The sequence below is a fragment of the Phaethon aethereus genome (assembly GCF_964289735.1).
Source record: "Phaethon aethereus genome assembly, chromosome: 3".
In the NCBI taxonomy this organism is placed as follows: domain Eukaryota; kingdom Metazoa; phylum Chordata; class Aves; order Phaethontiformes; family Phaethontidae; genus Phaethon; species Phaethon aethereus.
In genome coordinates, this window is record NC_138576.1 from 24,632,754 (window position 1) to 24,655,680 (window position 22,927).

The following is a 22,927-nucleotide window of genomic DNA, read 5'->3' on the forward strand; positions in this document are numbered from 1 at the left end:
CTGATTGATAAAAAGCACATCAAAATAAAACCAAAAGGTTTTTCTTGTCCATAAATATTCCTTTTGGTGAAAGATGCATCCCTTAGCTCTCAAAAATATTCTACTGCAGTCGTTATGAAACAACAGCAGCAGCTTCATCATTAAAACTGACACTGCCTTTTTATGTGGTACTCTGTTTCATTTGATTAGCACATTATCTTGTTTATTGAATTCTTTTACATTTCAAGCTGTATTTTAAATGCATTTTACATGCATGGCAAAGAAATAGTAATGGTAAGAAACTGTGCGTTTCATGTTGGTCTAACTTTTTTGTAAGATTCTGGTCTCTCACGCAAGTCCAAATGCTTATCTAGTTCAAAAAAATATCCTAGGTATGAACTAGGTAATGAATTTGTCCTGGTTTCAGCCAGGATAGAGCTGGTTTTCTTCACAGAAGCCAGTGTGAGACTGTGTTTTGGATTTGGGATGAGGAACTGTTGATAATGTGCTGATGTTTTGGGTTGTTGCTAAGCCGTCAAGGACAGTCCAGCTTCTCGTGCTGAGCTGCCAGCGAGCAGGCTGGGGGTGCACGGGGAGCTGGGAGGGGACACAGCCGGGACAGCTGACCCAGACTGGCCAAAGAGATATTCCCTACCATCCGACGTCATGCCCAGTATATAAACTGGAGTTGGCCGGGGGGCGGAAATCGCTGCTCGGGGACGGGCTGTCGATCACGGGGTGGTGAGCAATTTCTGTATTGGGCCTCACTTATTCTTGTACATTCCTTTGTTGGTATTATCATTGTTGTTCCCTTCTTTCTTTCTGTCCTATTAAACCGTGTTTATCTCAACGCACGAGGGTTTTTTCCTAATTCTCTCCCCCATCCCACTGTGGGAGGGAGAGTGAGCGAGCAGCTGTGTGGTGCTTAGTTGCCGGCTGGGGCTAAACCACGACAGAATTTCACATAAAAAGCAAATAAACCCTCTGTTTTTCAGCTACAGATGGATTTCTGAATAGACTTTAAATTGAAGTCTTTGACCATTTTTAAACCTAACAACTTAGGTCCTGAACTTCTAAAACTAGATCCCTAGTTTCTAAATGTTTGACCTAGGAAAAGGCACAGTAATAACCCCAGTGAAATATCTTCAGCTCTGGAATTGACTATGGCTCTGTACATCCCAGGAAAATGACAAGACATCTGTTGTCATAGATTTTTTTTTTTTTTTGTGGCAACATAAGCATGACAGATAAAAAAAGAATTTGGTGACTGAGATTTAATGTTATGACATCATACTAGTCTTTCAATGAAAATGAAAAACAAAACCCAAAAACCCACATAAACAACAACAAACCTCAAAATCACCTATTCCATATTTTGCCACATCTATGCCTAAATCCTTCTGAACCGTTGTTCAAATTCTTAATTATCGCAAAGACCTACAAGTCTCAAAGGGAAATAAATACCTGAAAGTCTGGTGCAAATCGATGACTATGATCACAAATGCCTATATTGATTCCCCCAGCAAGGAGAGATGGGGGAATCTCAGCTGTTAGACCTCTGCATTAGAGAAGCTGCCTGGTGTACTTTCTGTCCTGCCAGCACTCCCACAATATTTCTTGCACTGCCTGGTATCAGATAGTAATTAAGGCTATTGTAATGAGAGATGAGGAGGAGTAAAGGACAGATGAGGTGGAGTGACATTAAGCAGCAATGGGTAGGAAGATCATTTCAATATCTGAAGGTATAAGTTATTTTTGTTTCGTGTTTTGTTTTTTTTTAATGCAACATGTAACTGTAGAATTAGGGCTAAATCAGCAGGTTAGACAAACTCCAGGGGTTTTGATTGTTTGTTTTGTGGGTTTTCTAAGTAGATTAGGACTCTGAGAAAGGACAATCTCCACATCTGCTAACCATGTCACCTCTTACTTCAGTCTTACAAATACATCCTGACTAGCTGAGATGTCTGGTAGAAGTGTGGGGAGCAGGGAAGAAAGCTGTGTCTGTCCCCCATGTATCTTCTTCCTTGCTTGCATCCTTTCTCTAGCAGCAGGGAGGAGGGATGCAGGAGGAAAGTTTTCTGAGCATGCAGGCAGCAAGGTCATGGCTACCTATTCGTGAGGAAAAATAACTTCTTTCAGTACCGAGCTTGTATGGGCCAGCGGTGATGAACAAATGCTGCTCTAAATGTGACTAAAGGGTGAAATGGTCCATCTGTTAGTCTGTTTGTATTTCTTTCTTGCTCCATGTCATGCAATTAGCACCTCCATCTGTCTGTTGTCCCAAACAGATCCTTATTTTGTCTGCACTTAAAGCCAGCCCCAGATGCAGGGTCAGTTTTGAATTCAAATTGTTTCATAGTGGCTTTAAAGACTGGAGAGATCAAAAATAATTATTTCCTGACAAATAAAATGAGTGTGTATTGGAAAGAGTGAGAATGTCATGTTGTAGTCTCCTCACTTATAAAGTGATTTTGAAAATTTGAAAAAAATTTTAAAAGTATCTAAAATTTGAAAATACTACTACTATAAGAATGATTAAAACACAATTTGTAGTTGCATAATCTGTAAACAACAGAACCCCTTTCCAAATTAAAATTTAAGGCATCTTTGATACACTTCTTGCTTCAGCTACAGTAAACATCATGCTTGCAGGGTCTTGTCCTGCTTGGGGACCTCAACCACCCTGACACATGATGAAAAAAGTACACAGTGAGCTGCAGGCAATCCAGGAGACTCCTGGAGTGCATGGAGGATAACTTCTATGCCACATAATAGACAGGCCTACCAGAGGGGATGACATACTGGACTTGATGGTCATCGACGCAAGGGAACTAACTGGTAACATCAAGACTGGAGGCAGCCTGGGCTGCAGTGATCATGCTCTGCTGGAGTTCGCAGTCCTGAGGGACATGGGGCAGGTGAAGAGTAAAGTCAGGACCCTGAATTTTAGGAAAGCAAACTGCCAGCTCCTGAGTGAGTTAGTCAATAAGACCCGTGGGAAACTGCCCTCAGGGACAAGGGAGCAGAACAGAGCTGGCAGATCTTTAAGGATGCTTTCCAGAGAGCATGAGAGCTCTCGATCCCCAGGTGTCAGAAACCAGGAAAGGAAGGCAAGAGGCCAGCGCAGCTGAGTGGAGACCTGCTGGTCAAACTAAAGGGCAAGAAGGAACTGCACAGGCAGAGGAAGCAGGGACAGGTATCCTGGGATGAGTCCAGGGACGCTGCCCAATTGTGTAGGGATGGGGTCAGGAAGTCCAAGGCACAGTTGGAGCTGAACTTGGCAAGGGATGCAAATAATAGTAAGAAGGGCTTCTATAGGTATGTCAGCCAGAAAAGGAAGGTCAAAGGCACCATACCCCTTGATGAGCAAGACTGGTGAACTGGCAACAACAGATGAGGAGAAGGCTGAGGTACTCAGTGACTTCTTTGCCTCAGTCTTCACTGGCAGTGTCTCTTCCCACACCTTTCAACAGGATGGCCTGCAAGATGGGGACTGTAGGAGCAAAGTCCCTCCCACTGTAAGAGAAGATCAGGGTCAAGAGCACCTGGGGAACCTGAACATGCACAAGTCTATAGGACCTGATGAGGTGCATCCCAGAGTCCTGAGGAAACTGGCTGATGTAGATGCCAAGACCCTCCACGACATTTCCGAAGTCCTGGCAGTCAGGTGAGATCCCTCAAGACTGCAAAAATGGAAACATTGCACCCGTTTTTAAAAAAGGTAACAAGGAGGACCCTGGGAACTACTGAATCGGCAGCCTCACCTCTGTGCCTGGGAAGATCATGGAGCAGATTGTCCTAGAAGCTACGCTAAGGCACATGGAAGGCAGGGAGGTGATTTGCGACAGCCAGCGTGGCTTCACCAAGGGCAAGTCCTGCCTGGCCAAGCTCGTGGCCTTCTATGCTGGATTGACCACATCAGGCAACAAGGGAAGAGCTACTGATGTAGTTTATTTGGACTTGTGTAAGGCCTTTGACATGGTCCCCCACAACACCCTTCCCTCTAAATTGGAGAGAGGTGGATTTGATGGGTGGACTGTTGGGTGGATGAGGAATTGGTTGGGTGGTCTGTTGGAACAGATCCTCTTCGAAGCTATGATTAGGCACATGGAGGGGAGGGAAGTAAAAAAGATCTTGATCTTTGCTGGTCTTCCAAGGTGTAGGATGGAGGAGGCAAGACTGAAAAAAAACAGTTGAAATTGGGAGACTAGCTGTGGAGTAGGACATTAGACAGGTGGGGGTTGTATCCATCTGGATATTCAACTTCATCTGTAACAGTTAAAGTTTTTCTCAAATGCATAGCTATTTATTTGGAGTTTATTGTTGTTCAATCGTTATTATACATAGTCATTAATTTTTGCTGGATTTTTGTTTAATAATATTAAGATATCACCATTCATTTTTCAAAATCTGTGTTTTCTACCATCCTATCAATGTTTTGCCACTCAGTTTCACTCATTATCTACAAAGAATTAAACACTCTTGACTTGATATTAGTAATACTTCTATTAATTGTCCTGAGTTTTGAAAACCTTTTTAATTAATATTTATCAGTTTATAGTTGAAAACAGATTTTTGTATCATATTTTTTGACAACGTATATTTCATCATTATAATGCTTAGTATCACAGAAATATAGGGAGGCAGGGTTACTAGAAAAGCGATATGGAACACTGTGCCTGAACTACACCACATTCATTTTTCACTGAGTTGTGAATACATTCTTGTCTTGGGGTGAACTGTGGGATGTTCTTTGCTTGAACATACCCATATTTAATTGCTCATTGTATTTTTATTCTAATACTTAAAATTTCTATTGCATTCATATAATCGTAAGGGAATTCTCCTGTGGATGATTTAATACCAGTTAGTTCACAAGGAAACTAAGGTCTTCACAACCTAGTAGTAGGTACATGTTCCTGATTCTTCTCTCAGGCACAGTGAGGTAAAGAATTTTCAATCAAGGCTTACTAATAAGGCTTTTAAACGAAATATTTTTTTTACTTTGTTCAATTCTACCTCATAAGAGTTAATCTAAATCCATTATTCCACCTCACACATTTCTACAACTAAAACAACCTAAAAGCAAAAAGCAAAAATTCTAAGTAGTTTTTGGAACAACAGAGCTAAGTGAAGCCTGTATTTTATGGTTAGTTGTTTAACCATAATTATCTCAGCTAATTGCTCATTCTTCCCCCCTCCATCGATACGTGCCATCTCCCCTTTCATTATTTTTCTTAGTACTTCCAGCTCACTTTACTTTGCTAGGACTTGTAAGCTAGGAAGAATCGTTTGTTTATTGTTAAGACATCTGCTGCCATTTGACTGGTTTGTGAGCCTAAAGAACCCTATCTTTCAGCTGCTAGAGATTTAACAATTTTCTTTAGGAGAGCTCTGTGAAAAATTTCCAGACTCTTTGTATCGGGTATTATATTGGGCAGATTTCCTATTGTTTGTCTTTTAAGTTTAACCGAAACTGACCAATGATTTGAAGTAGTTAAAAGATAGAAAATGAAAAGGATAGAAACAGAGACTGCATGATCACACAAATTGTTTCCACAGAAAACCAGCTAAAAATTAAAAGCTCTAAAATATTTTGTATTTAATGAAGAAAAGAACTATTTACCCAAATTACTACACCTATACAAACAGAAAAAAAATGGAAAAAAACATCCAAATGAAGATGTTTCCTTGGACATTATCGATGAGACATGGCTGCAATAGAATCAGAGCATCAGCAATGCTTCATGCGATAACCCTGAAGCTCTCATGTGACCTATCAAAATAATTCTGTATAGTATTTAAAAACATATAAAGAAACTTAGTGATTTTATAATTGTATTTACTTGTCTGTTCATCTGTCAGTTTTTCATCTGCAGATTTTTTCAATTTGTAGAAAAAAAAATTTGAAAATTATAGCCAGCACTTTTTTTTCCCTTTTGATTTGGGAAGATCAATTTTGCAAATATATTTATGAAGTTCTTGAAAAAGGATGAATTATTTAATTTGCATTTCATTTCTAGTTGTAAGAAATAGTATTAAAGTCATCTTACATGAAACCAGCAAAGCTGTCAATCTTCTCTATCACAAGTTCTTCAAAAGGTATATCAAATGTATCTATAGCAGTAGAATAAAATCTGTTGCCTCTCTGATCATCTTCTTGTCTACTTCGAGTGTTAGACTTCCCTTACTCTTCTAAATAATTTTCTAGCAGTAGGAAACTGGCATTCAAAGAAACTTAAACCGGAGATACTCATCAACTGCAATTTGATCAAATTGGTCTTGCAGTCAAGCCTTACTGAGAGTTACCAGACGATCTTTCATTGACTTGCTCTTATTGCCAAGTGCATGATCATTTATTTAAATGATTACTTGATTATGAGTAAAGCAAATTAATATTTTTCTAGTAAGCTTTGCAAAGAAGGCTTAAGAATTAATAGATGATGGCCTCCAGGTGACTGTCACAAGGACATTACAACCTTGCCTTGACCAAGAGCCGAGTAACTGAACATCATGAGCTGTGGCAGACAGGACAACATAAACAAGAACTGAATGGAATGGGCCATGGTAGGAGCCCTGGACCAACAAGTGGCAGGAAAAAAAGACCTGAAACTGCTGGAAAGGTGCAGTGCTATATCACCATGGTCTGACTTGATTGTGCACAAGAAATACTTGGCCTGTGCCACAACCCCCATGCCCCAAGGACAGAGACTGGGGGAAACCACATACCCAGAGACAGCCCGTATCAGGGATGAGCTGCTGGTCAGAGCCTGACATTGAGCATGGCTGGGGCAACCGCTGTGTTTCCTCAGGCTGGACTGTGCCAGTGTATTGAAATGGTGCCAAAGATGTCTCAGCTAACTCCCACTTTGCATGTATGTGTGTGTGTATGTGTTCTGCAATGAGGAGGTACCAGTTCTTTTGGGATCTCAGTAAGGAAAACACTGATACTCAAGGCCAGTTATCTGTTTTATGGTGTAAAGGATAGTAATTACAGAAAAGATGATAGCAATCTTACGTCCGTCCTGATGCTGAGAATTCTGGCTGTTGTGCTGTTGGACAAGACCCTGCTTGTGGACCATGGCATGCTGCACAGAGTTCCCATCTGTGGTGGAGTTGCCCAGCCTCATTCTTTCTCATATCTTTACAGTATTCTTCCAAGTGAACAAAGGTATCAGTCTTTTACCTGTACAGTAAGAAACTTTCCATGTGGTACATGGAAGTTTGCTTTGGGTGTTTTGCTCTTACACATCTGCATAGGAACGAGTTCTTACAGGACATGATTAAAGGCAGTGCATGCTGACACCACAGATGGTGTTCAGGTTATATAGCAGTTACTCAAACGCTAACATATAGGTCTCTACAACCAAGGCCGATTGTATTCTGCTTTATTCTGCTTGAAATTACAATCTATTAGTTTAAAATGTCTTCCTCAGTGACATATTACAGCATGTCTGTGTGTGTTTGCATGCCTGCATGTGTGTGTGTGTGTGTACCAAGCAATCCCTGACACAGCCTGTCCTGGCTCATTTCATAAATTGATCTTAGTAGTGTTCGTGGATGTGTGTTCCTTTTTGCCGCATGAAGTTAACTTTTCCAGGCTATTTCAAACTAAAATGTCACTGTAGCATGACATTTAAACCTGGCATCTAGAGTTTCAGTAGTGAATAAATAAACTACTATAGCAACAGGTTTTCAGTTTGCGGCGTTTGCAATGTATTGAAGAGACATGTAGCACTCTAATTTTTTTTTTCTCTTTATACTCCAGAGTTTTTCATACAACTTTGTCTAGAATTTATTTGATCAGTTGGTCAGTTTTTTGCATACTGACAAAAGAGCCAGAACTGGGGATTTCATGAAAACACAGATTGCCAGAGTCAAAGCTTCATAACACTGCCATAGTTTGGAGTATCTTTTATATGATCTTGGAGGAAACCCAAGCACAGTGTAGGCTGCAGGTTGTGCTCACAGTACTTCAAAGATCCATATATATCTATTAGAACACACTTCATAAAGTAACACTGAAAATAGTCTCACAATTTGGGGTGAAGACATTCTAACCATTTTTTTCTGTCTTGATGACTGAAACTTGAATAGATATGTCAATGATATACCTAAAGCTTAAAAAATATTAAGTTGAATTTTCTCTAAATTCTAAGTTTCTTTTAGTCATCAATAAAGATATTGAACAAGACTGGCCCCAGAACCGAGCCCTGGGGAACATCGCTTGTGACCGGAAGGTAGTTTAAGATTGGGTTTTAATGTTCATTACCCTACTCTGATTTGATTGGTAATAAATTAAATTAATTTCCCCAAGTTGAATCTGTTTTGCTTGTGACAGTAATTGGTCAGTGATCTCTCCCATCCTTATATCGACCCACAAGCCTTTCATTATACTTTCTCTCCTCTGTCCAGCTGAGAAGGCGAAATACAGAATGGCTTTGGTGGATACCTGGTATCCATCCAGCGTCAACATACCACAATAGATTAGTGAATTATAGGAATAAAGCTAACACAGACATTTCCATCCCTTCATTGCAACCTTAGTTTTCTTTATAAATGACCAAATGTTTCTCAGACAGAAAGAAAAAAGCAAAGAATTCAATAACATATCTTTAGCCAAACTCAAAATGGTATAATACTGTTTCTGAGAGTCTTAGGGATTAAAGCATTCTTATATCTAAAGCTACAAATCTCATCAATGAAGAGAAGTATTCCTAAGAAAAGATTGCGTAGAACATTTATCTCCCTCACAGACACTGAGTTTATAGCATAAGCAGGAAAATACTGTAACAGTCCAAGGATGTATCTTGCACTGAGATTTGAACCAAAATACTCCAATGTCAGTAATTCCTCTTTTGACTTCCAGTAAGGAGGCTGACATGGCTTATGCCCCATTTTGGATTTTTTTTGCCTTTTGCAAGTGGAGCTGATTTGTAATACTTTTCTTTTGAAGCCAAATGTATTAGTTTTAATATGTCTTTCTACAGGACATTTTTCTTAGGTCCAGGATAGCATTCTGTAGAGAAAAATAACTGGTAACTCAAAGGCAAAGACATTTTTCTGTTACTACAGGAAGACAGGTTTAAGTGTCTCTTCTTCTAATTCTTGCACTTTTTTATATGAACTTTTTTAGGAATTTTCTATTCAATTTGTTTTGCTTTGTTCTGAAATTCTTTCCATGATAGAAAAAGCTCTTTTTCAGTTAATTTAGAAGAGTATGAAGAAGTCATACAGTTACAGTAAATTCATATAACCAGGAGTGCTAAACATGGCTTCTGTGAGCACTATGTCAAGTTAAATCTTAGAAAACGGCATGCCTTTCATGACCAAGTTTTCCATTACTGGTTATGGGAGTTCTGGATTTATTTAATTTTTCTATTTTACAGGAAAAAGAAGAAATAATGCAGGGAACTGCATTAAATGAACTATTTAATAATAACTAAATTATTCTGGCTGGAGAACTTCTTTGCGTACCCTACATTAGAGCCTGGATGTGACAAATATACATCAAATGTGGACAGTTAGAAGTCTAGGAGGATGGTGCACAAAAAAGACAAGACAGCAGGATAGTACGAATACCTTTTAAATCTTCTCTGAAAGAGACTTTCTTTCTCTTTACTAACCAAAGAGAGAGACTAACAGATTAAGTTATATCAGACAACAGATAGAAATCTGCATATAAAAACCAATGATTGTGAAGACCAAGTAGAGTGCTTATGGGTAAGGATGAGGGGGAAGGCCAATGAGGCAGATATCTTGCTGGGAGTCTGTTACAGGCCACTCAACCAGGATGAAGACACAGACGAGACATTCTATAAGCAACTGGCAGAAGTCTCGCATTCTCTGGCCCTTGTTCTTGTGGGGGAATTCAACCTACCGGACATCTGCTGGAAGTATAACACGGCAGAGAGGAAACAATCTGGGAGGTTCCTGGAGTGTGTGGAGGATAACTTCCTGACACAGCTGGTGAGTGAGCCCACCAGGGGACGTACCTTGCTGGACCTGCTGTTTACAAACAGAGAAGGACTGGTGAGAGATGTGATGGTCGGAGACCGTCTTGGGCTTAGCGACCACGACATGATAGAATTCTCGGTTGTGAGGGAAGTAAGGAGAGGGGTCAGCAGAACTGCTACCATGGACTTCTGGAGGGCAGACTTTGGCCTGTTCAGGTCGCTGGTTGAGAGAGTCCCTTGGGAGACAGTCCTGAAGGACAAAGGGGTCCAGGAAGGCTGGACAGCCTTCAAGAAGGAAAGCTTAAAGGCGCAGGAGCAGGCGATCCCCATGTGCTATAAGAAGAGCTGGCGGGGAAGGCAACCAGCCTGGCTGAACAGGGAGATTTTGCTGGGACTCAGGGAAAAGAGGAGAGTTTATCACCTCTGGAAGAAGGGGCAGGCAACTCACGAAGAGTACAAGGATCTCGTTAGGTCAAGCAGGATCAAAATTAGAAAGGCAAAAGCCCAGCTAGAGCTCAATCTGACCACAGTCGTAAAGGATAATAATAAAAAATGCTTCTACAAATATGTTAACAACAAGAAGAGTGGCAAGGAGAATCTCCATCCCCTACTGGGTGTGGCGGGGAACATTGTCTCCAAGGACGAGGACAAGGCTGAGGTACTTAATGCCTTCTTCGCCTCAGTCTTTAATAGCCAGTCCAGGTATCCGCAGGGTATTCAGCCCCCTGAGCTGGAAGATGGGGATGGAGAGCACTATAACCCGCTAATAATCCAGAATGAAGCAGTTAAGGACATCTTAAACCACCTGGACACCCACAAGCCTATGGGGCCTGATGGGATCCACCCGAGAGTACTGACAGAGCTGGTGGAGGAGCTTGCCAAGCCACTCTCCATCATTTATCAGCAGTGCTGGTTAACACAGGAGGTCCCAGAAGACTGGAGGCTTGCCAATGTGATGCCCATCTACAAGAAAGGCCGGAAGGAGGATCCTGGGAACTACAGGCCTGTCAGCCTGACCTCTGTACCAGGGAAGATTATGGAGCGGTTGGTTTTGAGAGTGCTCACAGGGCATCTGCAGGACAAACAAGCAATCAGGCCCAGACAGCATGGGTTCATGAAAGACAGGTCCTGCTTGACCAACCTGATCTCCTTCTATGACCAGGTGACCCACCTAGTGGATGAGGGAAAGGCTGTGGATGTTGTCTACCTGGAATTTAGTAAAGCCTTTAACAGTGTCTCCCACAGCATTCTCCTGGAGAAACTGATGGCTTAGACAGGTTTACTCTTCTCTGGGTGAGGAACTGGCTGGATGGCCGAGCCCAGAGAGTTGTGGTGAACGGCGTTAAATCCAGCTGGCGGCGTTCCCCAAGGCTCGGTTCTGGGGCCGATCTTGTTCAATATCCTTATAGATGATCTAGATGAGGGAATCAAGTACTCCCTCAGTAAGTTTGCAGATGACACCAAGTTGGGTGGGAGTGTTGATCTGTTGGAGCAAAGGGAGGCTCTGCAGAGGGATCTGGACAGGCTGGATCGATGGGCAGAGGTCAGCTGTATGAGGTTTAATAAGGCCAAGTGCCGGGTCCTGCACTTTGGCCACAACAACCCCATGCAATGTTATGGGCTTGGGGAGGAGTGGCTGGAGAGCTGTCCAGCGGAAAGGGATCTGGGGCTGTTGGCTGACAGCCGGCTGAATATGAGCCGGCAGTGTGCCCAGGTGGCCAAGAAGGCCAACAGCATCCTGGCCTGTATCAGAAATAGTGCGGCTAGCAGGAGTGGGGAAGTGATAGTGCCCCTGTACTCAGCACTGGTGAGGCCGCACCTTGAATCCTGTGTTCAGTTTTGGGCTCCTCACTACAAGAAGGACATTGAGGTGCTGGAGCGTGTCCAGAGAAGGGCAACGAAGCTGGTGAGGGGTCTGGAGCACAAGTCTTATGAGGAGCGGTTGAGGGCACTGGGGTTGTTTAGTCTGGAGAAGAGGAGACTGAGGGGAGACCTTATCGCTCTCTACAACTACCTGAAAGGAGGTTGTGGCGACGAGGACGCTGGTCTGTTCTCCCAAGTAACCAGCAATAGGACAAGAGGAAATGGCCTCAAGTTGCGCCACGGGAGGTTTACGTTGGATATTAGGAAAAATTTCTTCACCGAGAGGGTGGTCAGGCATTGGAACAGGCTGCCCAGGGAGGTGGTGGAGTCGCCATCTCTGGAAATGTTCAAAAAACCTGTGGATGTGGCGCTTCAGGACATGGTTTAGGGAACATGGTGGCGCTGGATTAATGGTTGGACTTGATGATCTTGAAGGTCCTTTCCAACCTTAGTGATTCTGTGATTCTGTGATTCTGAGATATAGTACTTCTTTCTGCTTGGTAATGTTGGTATACATTACTAGTTAAAAATATTCTGTGGAGTTTGTGTTTAGAAACTGATTTATGTTTGGTCTTATCTATGAGTTGCTCTGTACCACTTTTTTGTGATAAAATTAAACAGCATTTTAATGAGCAGTTTAAATCCAGCTTTCCATGGTTTATTTTACGTTTTATAAATCTGTGGTGAATTACATTTAATAAGTAACGTTGTATTAAGCTTGAATTTAAGTTTTATTTCTTACGTTGTAGAAGAATTTAAACATGACATGTATCATCTAAACTAAACAAAGTGTACATTATATCATTCTTAGTTCAATCCAATCTTAATTTACAAACTCATGAATTAACATTTACTTCTCTGTAAGTCTTGCAAATTTCTTATGTTTTTAAAATAACCTGCTCTTTTTCTGCCTCACGTTACTGTACTTCTTGTACAACTGACTGACAATTAATTGCATCACGAGACAACAAGGGAAGCTTATGGCATCTGAACATACTGTTCTTGTACTGCTTCCTGCTTGTTGCACAGATTCTATAGTATAGATGCATCTCCCTGGCATCATTAGTAGCTGTCTTCATTGATACAGAAATTCTAGGGCATGTGGTAAGGTTAAATTACCCTCGGTTAATAACCACTTCTGGGTTGTTTCTTTTTGTACATACATGCACTAACTGGTCCCTTAATGCATCATTTAAGCTCTCTGAACTGGCTATACTCTGTTAACTTTCTTAATTCAGACACTTAAAAAAGAAAAAAAAAAGTGAAAAAAGTCTGAAGTCACCAGCAGTTTAGGGACTAGGTGATTTTGTGCAATTTCAACAATCTATGTAAATGTTTTCTCCACTGGTTTAATAGAAACTCTTCGCTTACGCAGCACCTTGAAAAGGTTAACCACCATTATGCTCACTAAAACCACAAAGCTTTTTTCACAGTTTAGGAAATTACTTAGTTCATATCGTTTGAAGCTTGAGATACAGGTGGGTCAGTTCTCTACTGAGCTATCAAACAACTCAATTTCCCCCAAGTTAGACATTAACCTTTTTTTTTTTTAAACAAGCAATTTACTCACAGTCCCAGTAGATACATGATGCTTTTTCCTTATGTTTTTTGCTAGGCTGTAATCTCTCTCTATTTTATAATATTTTGTAGGAGTCCATTTTATCATCAGTGTTACATTCTTTGCTAGTGTCTTAACAATTGCATTATGAAGGAAAGAAATAATCAATGTTACTGAGTAAATGACGTATGTAACTTTTAACTAGAAATATATACAACAGCTAACATTATTTTAGATTTAAGAAATGGTGAAGTAATCATAGTTAAAGAATTTACACATAATTTAAAGACGTATTACTAACTTATTTTACATCCAGCATATAAAGAACTTTTCATTTGCGTATTTTTCAACAGTCCCTGTGCAAAGTTCAGTTTTATAGATTCCACACACCAAAACATGAGGCTTTACAGCATATCTCTGGTGATCCCTGGTCATCTCTGGTTATCCCCATGTGCTGTAAGATGAGCTGGCAGGGCAGATGACAAACCTGGCTGAACAGGGAGCTTTTGCTGGGATTCAGGAAAAAAAGGAGAGTTTATCACCTTTGGAAGAAGCGTCAGGCAACTCAAGAAGAATACATGGATCTTGTTAGGTCATGCAGAGAGAAAACTACAAAGGCAAACGCCCAGCTAGAACTTAATCTGGCCATGGTCATAAGGAACAACAAAAAATGTTTTTACAAGTACATTAACAACAAAAAGAGAGCCAAGGAGAGTCTCCATCCCTTACTGGATGTGGGGGGGAACATCGCCACCAAGGATGAGGACAAGGCTGAGGTACTTAATGCTTTCTTTGCCTCAGTCTTTAATAGTCAGACTAACTATCCTCAGGGTATTCAGCTCCCTGAGCTGGAAGACAGGGATGGAGAGCGGAATAAACTCCCCATAATCCAGGAGGAAGAAATTAAGCACCTGCTACGCCACCTGGACACTCACAGGTTTATGGGGCCTGATGGGATCTACCCAAGAGTACTGAGGGAGTTGGTGGATTTAAATCCAGTTAGTGGCCGGTCACAAGCGGTGGTCCCCAGGGCTCAGTTCTGGGGCCGATCTTGTTTAATATCTTTATCAAGGTTCTGGATGAGGGTATCGAGTGCTCCCTTAGTAAGTTTACAGACTCACCAAGTTGTGTGGGAGTATTGATCTGTTGGAGCAAAGGGAGGCTCTGCAGAGGAATCTGGACAGGCTGGTTCAATGGGCCAAGGTCAACTGTATGAGGTTTAATAAGGCCAAGTGCCAGGTCCTGCACTTGGGTCACAGCAAACCCCATGCAATGCTACAAGCTTGGGCAAGAGTGGCTGGAGAGCTGCCTGGCAGAAAGAGACCTAGGGGTGCTGATTGACAGCTGGATGAACATGAGCCAGCAGTGCGCTCAGGTGGCCAAGAAGGCCAGCAGCGTCCTGGCCTGTATCAGAAATAGTGTGGCCAGCAGGAGTAGGGAAGTGATTGTGCCCCTGTACTCGACATTGGTGAGGTCACACCTCGAATCCTGTGTTCAGTTTTGGGCCCCTTACTACAAGAAGGATGTTGAGGTGCTGGAGCGTGTCCAGAGAAGGGCAACAAAGCTGGTGAGGGCTCTGGAGCACAAGTCTTATGAGGAGCATCTGAGGGAACTGGGGTTGTTCAGTCTAGAGAAGAGGAGGCTGAGGAGAGACCTTATTGTTCTCTACAACTATCTGAAAGGGGGTTGTAGTGAGGTGGGTATTGGTCTCTTCTCCCAAGTAACTAGCAATAGGATGAGAGGAAATAGCCTCAAGTTGTGCCAGGGCAGGTTTAGATTGGATATTAGGAAAAATTTCTTTATGGAGAGAGTGGCCAAGCATTGGAACAGGCTCCCCAGGAAGGTGGGAGTAACCATCACTGGAAGTGTTCAAAAAACATGTAGATGTGGCACTTCAGGCTATGGTTTATTGGGCATGGTGGTATTGGGTTGATGGTTGGACTTGATCTTAGAGGTCTTTTCCAAACTTAATTATTCCATGGTTCTATGATTCCCCCCACACCTTCATTTTTCCTGAAGGGCTCAACTTGTCCTGATTTTCTAACCTCCTCCCCGCAAGCGTCACAGGGCTACTGGGAATGGGGGCTGCAGTTGATTCACCACAGGTGTTTCTGCTGCTCCTTCCTCCTCGCACTCCTCCCCTCCTCCAGCATGGGCTACCTCCCATGGGAGATAGTCATACACAAGCTTCTACAATGTGAGTCCTTCCCGCAGGCTGCAGTTCTTCATGAACTGCTCCAGAGTGGGTCCCCTGCTGGGGGGGACAAGTCCTGCCAGCAAACCTGCTCCAACACGGGCTCCTCTATCCATTTGTCCATGGGTCCTGCCAGAAACTTGCTCCAGCATGGACTTCCCACAGGGTCACAGCCTCCTTCAGGCATCTACCTGCTCCAGTGTGGGGTCTTCCATGGGCTGCAGGTGGAGATCTGCTCCAGTGTGGGGCTCCAGCCTGCCACACCATGGTCTTCAGCAGGGCTGCAGGGGAATCTCTGCTCTGGCACCTGGAGCACCTCCTGTCCCTCTTTCTTTGCTGACCTTGGTATCTGCAGAGTTGTTTCTTCCACATATTCTCACTTCTCTCTCCAACTGCAATTGCTGTTTTGCAGGGTTTTTTTCCCCCTTAACTATGTTATCCCAGAGGCACTACCAGTGTCGCTGATTGGCTTTGTCTTGGCCAGTGGCGGTTCCGTCTTCAAGCCGGCTGGCACTGGTTCTACTGGAAATAGGGGAAGATCCTAGCAGCTTCTCACAGAAGCCACCCATGCAGCAGTTTCTGCTATGAAAGCTTTGCCATGCAACCCCAATACATCTATGTAAATGATACTATGAAGAATAGTAGGATTTAACGTGGGACTAGGTTGTTTGATGGTGTAAATCTACAACTCAGTCCACTGCATATTTATACCATTTGAGATTATTGTTGGTAGACTACTGGAGGACATTTCCTGCCACACAAAGATACCTTCATTTCACAGTTAAATTAACTTTGCAATTATCAGTATCTGACTCATTTCCTAAAAAGCCCTAATGATACTTATGCTGCTGGTTTAATGGAAACCACAAAATATTAATCAGATGCTATCTATTTTTAAAAGAAATAACTCTTCTTTCTTTACGGTGGAAAGAGTTCTAATTTTCAGGTATCAATATAGGCTCCAGGTGCTCAAGACCTGAGGAAATAAGGCAATATATCAATGAAATACGTCAATAAACACATATACTGCATTATTAGAGCAGTAAAGAAAGTAATTAACATTTCTAACACAGTTTTTCATTCTGGCAGTTCAAGCTATAAAAATGTACCTACTACTGCATTTTATTATTTGAGAAATGGTCATTCCCACATAAATGTAAAAAGAAAACCTCTTCTAGATAGAAAATATGATTACAATCTAAAAATTTGTCAAGTTATGCTTAATCATACTAATGTGGAAAAATTTTATTTTATTTTAACCAAAAAACCTAAGATAAATGTGTTTTATTCAAAGCTTCAAATTGTCATATGAACAGATTTTTCTTTTATTTTATTTTTTTCCTATAAATGTAGTTCTTTTCTGAGAGTAAAATCTAGTAAATATGAAAGTATCAGTTATTGACCCATATTATGGTTAAATAATTCCTGTAATAGAATCATAGAATCTTTGGGTTGGACGGGACATTTAAAGGTCACCTAGTTCAAACCCCCTGCAATGAGCAGGGACATCTTCAACTAGATCAGGTTGCTCAGAGCCCCGTCCAAACCTGAATGTTTCCAGGGATGGGGCATCTACCACCTCTCTGGGCAACCTCTGCCAGTGTTTCACCACCCTCAATCTGAAAAATTGCTTCCTTAGATCTAGTCTAAATTTGCCCTCTTTTAGTTTAAAACCATTACCCCTTGTCCTACTGCAACATGGCCCACTAAAATGTTTGTCCCTATCTTTCTTATAAGCCTTCTTTAAGTCCTGCATTAAGGTCTCCCTGGAGCCTTCTCTTCTCCAGGCTGAACAATCCCAACTCACTCAGCCTGTCCTTATAGGAGACGTGTTCCATCCCTCTGACCATTTTTGCGGCCCTCCTCTGGACCTGCTCCAACAGGTCCATGTCTTTCCCATGCTGAGGGCTCCAGAGCTGGTCGCAGGACTCCAGGTAGGCTCTCACCAGAGCAGAGCAGCTGAGGAGCAAAATCACCTCCCTTGACCTGCTGGTCACACTGCTTTGGATGCAGCCCGGTCCTTCTGGGCTGCAAGCCCACATTGCCAGCTCATGTCCAGCTTTTCATCCACCAGTAGCCCCAAGTCCTTCTCGGCAGGGCTGCTCTCAACCCCTTCATCCCCCACCCTGTGCTGATATTGGGTTTGGCCTGACCGAGGTGCAGGGCCCTGCACTTGGCCTTGTTGGACCTCATGAGGTTCACACAGGTGCATTTCTTGAGCTTGTCCAGATCCCTCTGGATGTCATCCCGTCCCTCAGGCATGTCAGCTGTACCATTCATCTTGGTGTCATCTGCAAACTTGCTGAGGGTGCACGCGATCCTGCTGTCCTTGTCATTGATGAAGATATGAAATGGTACTTGTCCCAGTACGGACGCCCGAGGGACACCACTCAGCACCGATCTCCATCTGGACATTGAGCTGTTGACCACTACCCTCTGGATGCGACCACCCAACCAGTTCCTCATCCACCCAACAGTCCACCCATTAAATCCATCTCTCTCCAATTTAGAGTGGGGGACCATGTCAAAGGCCTTACACAACTCCAGATAAACTACATCAGTAGTTCTTCCCTTGTTGCCTGCTGTGATCAATCCAGCATAGAAGGCCATGAGCTTGGCCAGGCAGGACTTGCCCTTGGTGAAGCCACGCTGGCTGTTGCAAATCACCTCCCTGCCTTCCATGTGCCTTAGCGTAGCTTCTAGGACAATCTGCTCCATGATCTTCCCAGGCACAGAGGTGAGGCTGCCGGTTCAGTAGTTCCCAAGGTCCTCCTTGTTACCTTTTTTAAAAACGGGTGCAATGTTTCCATTTTTGCAGTCTTGAGGGATCTCACCTGACTGCCAAGACTTCTGAAATGTCATGGAGTGTCTTGGCATCTACATCAGCCAATTCCCTCAGGACTCTGGGATGCACCTCATCAGGTCCTATAGACTTGTGCATGTTCAGGTTCCCCAGGTGCTCTTGACCCTGATCTTCTCTTACAGTGGGAGGGACTTTGCTCCTACAGTCCCCATCTTGCAGGCCATCCTGTTGAAAGGTGTGGGAAGAGACACTGCCAGTGAAGACTGAGGCAAAGAAGTCGCTGAGTACCTCAGCCTTCTCCTCATCTGTTGTTGCCAGTTCGCCAGTCTTGCTCATCAAGGGGTATGGTGCCTTTGACCTTCCTTTTCTGGCTGACATACCTATAGAAGCCCTTCTTACTATTATTTGCATCCCTTGCCAAGTTCAGCTCCAGCTGTGCCTTGGTTCTCCTGAACTCATCCTACAGAACCAAGCAACATCCCTTTTAGTACCTGTGTTCAGTCAGCTTAAGTAGTCACTTTTAAGTACACTGTTGATCAACTTACCCTTGTTTTATTTGAGTAAGAAAGCTACAAAATGTTCTTTATCAACTTGTACTATGTTTGGTGACGCATTACGGTATTTATAGAATTCTCACTCCAGCTACTTGGTTCACAAGTGTACTTGAAAAAGAAGCAACTTTATAAACAGTAAAGCTAACAATTAAATAAATCAGTCATAAAAATATGAAGATACAGAGCTACAGATCCATAGCTGTTTTACATGTTGAACACACCATAAGCACTGTGGAATATCTGGATTTCATTAAAGCACTCTTTAATTTAGTATAGTTTTACATCCCTTATCAAAGAGCAAATATATTACCATTTTACCTTATTATTTTATAATGAAAACTTCTGCATTGAATTACTCTCGTAGCTGTTAATCTGAATATAATTAAAATTGTATTTTTGAACAGCATTTTTATTTTAAATATTTTATTATTTTGCTTAGCTATACATTGAAATTTGATTGTACTATCTTTATCAAAATCTACTTTCACACCACTGGATAAGAAAATGTGCTTTGTTGTTTATGGTTCAATAAAAAGCCCGGCTCAGACACACACGGGTGTTAGCAGCTTTTATAAAAAGTCTAAGTCACCACTTAGATGTACTGAATCTGTACCATACAATGAACACATTAATAGCTTAGAATATAGAGTTTTGTGAGAAAAAATTGTAATCTGTACATCAATTTCATCCCATGGTTTAGCAGTTTTAACGATACCCAGTTTCAGTCCAGAAATTACTCAGTCTGTTGCTTTATGGGCAGTCTGGGTGCAGCTGCACAGGCAAACTGCATAGGGGCAAGGCACATCCTTGAGCACTGCCCCTCAGTCCAGAATACCATTTACCTGTTGGCACAGTGCCTTGCTAGGTTTTGGCCTCTGCCTGCTAATACTCATCTAGACAATACCCAGACACAGTCAGAAGATATCAAAAGCCAGGAAGCACTCCGAATAAGTAGTATGAATGAAACCATCCTGTATTTGCAGAGACAGAGTTTAGATATCTGGAGGAAATTCCTGCCACACACTTTGCCACCAGGGCCAGAAAATAGTCCCCGGCAGTGCTTTTTACCATGGACAAAGCCTTTTCTGCTTCACATCCAATGACTATACGTGGATATAGTGCTACAATGTTAGCTGAATGGAGGGCATATTTGGGAGTCCTGCTCAAGTCTCAAATATATACAGATAATTAGAGAGGGTTGGTAGACCTAAAGTGTGAGATACATGTCACCTAATGAATTTCCCTTTAGTCACTGGTTGGAAGCAGTCCCCATAACTCATCTGGGTTTCCTGCCTTGTCAAAGAAAAGTGACAGGAGCCTTTCAGGGTTGTCCAAGAGATGTTCCTTTTTCCCCAGCCAAGGCACAAAACTTAGGCAAGCTGGATCTCATACAGTATTTTCAGTAAGAAATATAGAATGGAGCTGTCTGGTTGCTTTTATGACCTACCTCTGAGCACTGTCTGACTCCTTACAAATTATTAAACATTCATCCTCACATCACTTCTGTGACTGAATAACATATCCTCCATTTACAGGGGTATAACTGAGATGCAGAAAGATTAAATAGACTAGTCTAAAGCCTGCTATTGATTTGAATGAGAATTAGATCAGGCCATTTGTGAATTAACTTCCTGAGTGACTGTGAAAATCTGTCTAAATCTATTTATAGAACTAATACTATAACCCAGGCACGTCTCAATTTCTGTATTGTTATATTTTCCTAGGAAAAAAAGATTATTTTTTTAAATTCCCTGCTATCTTTCAAAGAAAAAAAATTTAAAAAAATATACATGTATTAAAGTATAGATGTATGTATATACATGTATATACATGAGAGGGTTATTTTGTTCCATTGGAAAAATATTAAAAATATAAACAAAATAATTTACATTTTGTGAGGCAGTAATGCAACTGTAGTTGAAGTGGCTATTTAGTGTTGTGACGTCAGTTATACAATATTTAAACAAACTGACAAAATAAAAAGTTATGAAAAATTATGCGAGTCAGGGGAAATTAAATTATAGCTGCAGAAGAAATGCTGAAATATGCATCTTGATCATTATTGTGAGTCAGATTACTTTAATATGTTAACAACAGGACTTTTAAATTCTGAATTCATAAGTTGCTCTGAAACAGTGAAAAAGGAAAGGGATTTTATATTCATTTTATAGGAAATCTGTTGCATTTTTTCTTCTTCATATCAATTACAGCAGCTTCAAGATCCAGAGATCATTGCAAAGCCCTGAAGGCATCCCAGAGGAAAAGATAACAGAATTTTGTGTATATCTTTAAGCTATAATTATAGAGAAACATGATATGAATTTCTTAGGAATTATTTTTGGGGGATACGAAGATCAGCTTTGATGTTTTTAACATTACATGAACCAATTTAATAGCATAGTTGACAAGTATTTCCATGACTCTAGAGACATGATTACTAGAAAGAATACAGAATTGAGCACTAATGATTGCTTGTTGTATATGATTGTGCTGGCTTCAAATGCAAATATAGAACATATTCCTGTGAAAAATTATTCATGATGAAAAATAGTTCTTAATATAGAAATATTGGAAAGATGGAATAATAGAAGAAGATGGGTGTGAAACCATCAGAGTGGATGGATTCTTTCAAGTCAGAGTAAGGCTCAATAATTCATTGTTTAGTATATGCATAACTAGATTAGAATTTCTTCATAGGGTGGAAGGACTACTGCCTCCAACCATGATATACTTTTAGTGATTTATTTATAAATATTATACCTTATTCTAATATCTCAGTGAAACTTTCTAAGAGTTTTTACCTTTCAGTTTCACAAGGTAATTTATAGTAATCCATTTTAATAAAATTAGACTCTTCCATTGAAAGGAAAAAAAAAAAAAACATCTGGCAATATCAGAACAGGGCAAATACAGATTGGTCATTTTAGAGCAGCATGTGCAATATTTAACATGTTTTATTCCATGTCATGCCTAAGATCTTGCTAGGGGATCAGGCAGTTGAAATATTTATGGTTACTTACTGCATGTTTTCAGCACATGGAGACATATCTACCCCCTTAGATAAATTCAGAGATACATAAATAAAACTTTTTCATTAGATATTCCTTCCTACATGTAATGGGCTAGTTAACAACTCTTCCCTCCCACAAGTGTCTTTTTGTTACTTTTGAAGAGAAATTTATCTTTCACTGTATCATATTTTAAAAATAATCAATAAAGTTTATTTCTGTTCTACCAAAGCAAAATACATTTATTTTTCATACCGTATGAGCCTACAACTTTGGAAAAATACATGATACAAACATGTATACAAAGTATATACAACTTGTTACTGGCTCTTAAGACCAATGAAAAAGACAATGAATCGCTGGCTGACAATGGATATAGTGCCTTAACAGATAGTGTTTAAACACCTGAAGTTGTTCTGAACAGAATTAGATGATGTTATAGACAGTTTTTTACTCCAATTAGGCTACAACTCTAAATACAATAACTTCAGGTTACTACAGCAGTAAGATTAATTTGTTTTGTGCTTAACTTGGGTGAAGCACTCAATTTCTGTCATTGTCCTTTACCTCAAAGCCTGGACTAATATTTCTTTACTTTCTGACCATGACACGAATAAGTCTATTTTGAGGTGCTCTAAGGCTAAAGGTGTTGCAATGCCTAAAGTAGGGTCTGTTTCTTCAGGAAAAGTTATGCATTTTTCATTCCAATATATCCCACTTTAACAAAATTCACTGCTAGGATGTTAATTTTTTTGCTAAAAAAACATGCGTCTGAGTGCCACAAGGAAATTTTTGTGTTTTGTTTGTGATGTACATGGTGGTAGCAGAGTAATGATTGGGTAGACTATGGGGCCCAGGAGAGCTGGCTTCTTATCCTAGTCTAGCTTTCTGAGTGATCTCTAGGAAACCATGCTCCTCTTAAAGCTTCATTTTCAAAATCTGCAATATATTGAAAATTACTTTTTTAAGTGGTCTTTCAGATAAAATGATCGATTTAAATAATAAAATAGAT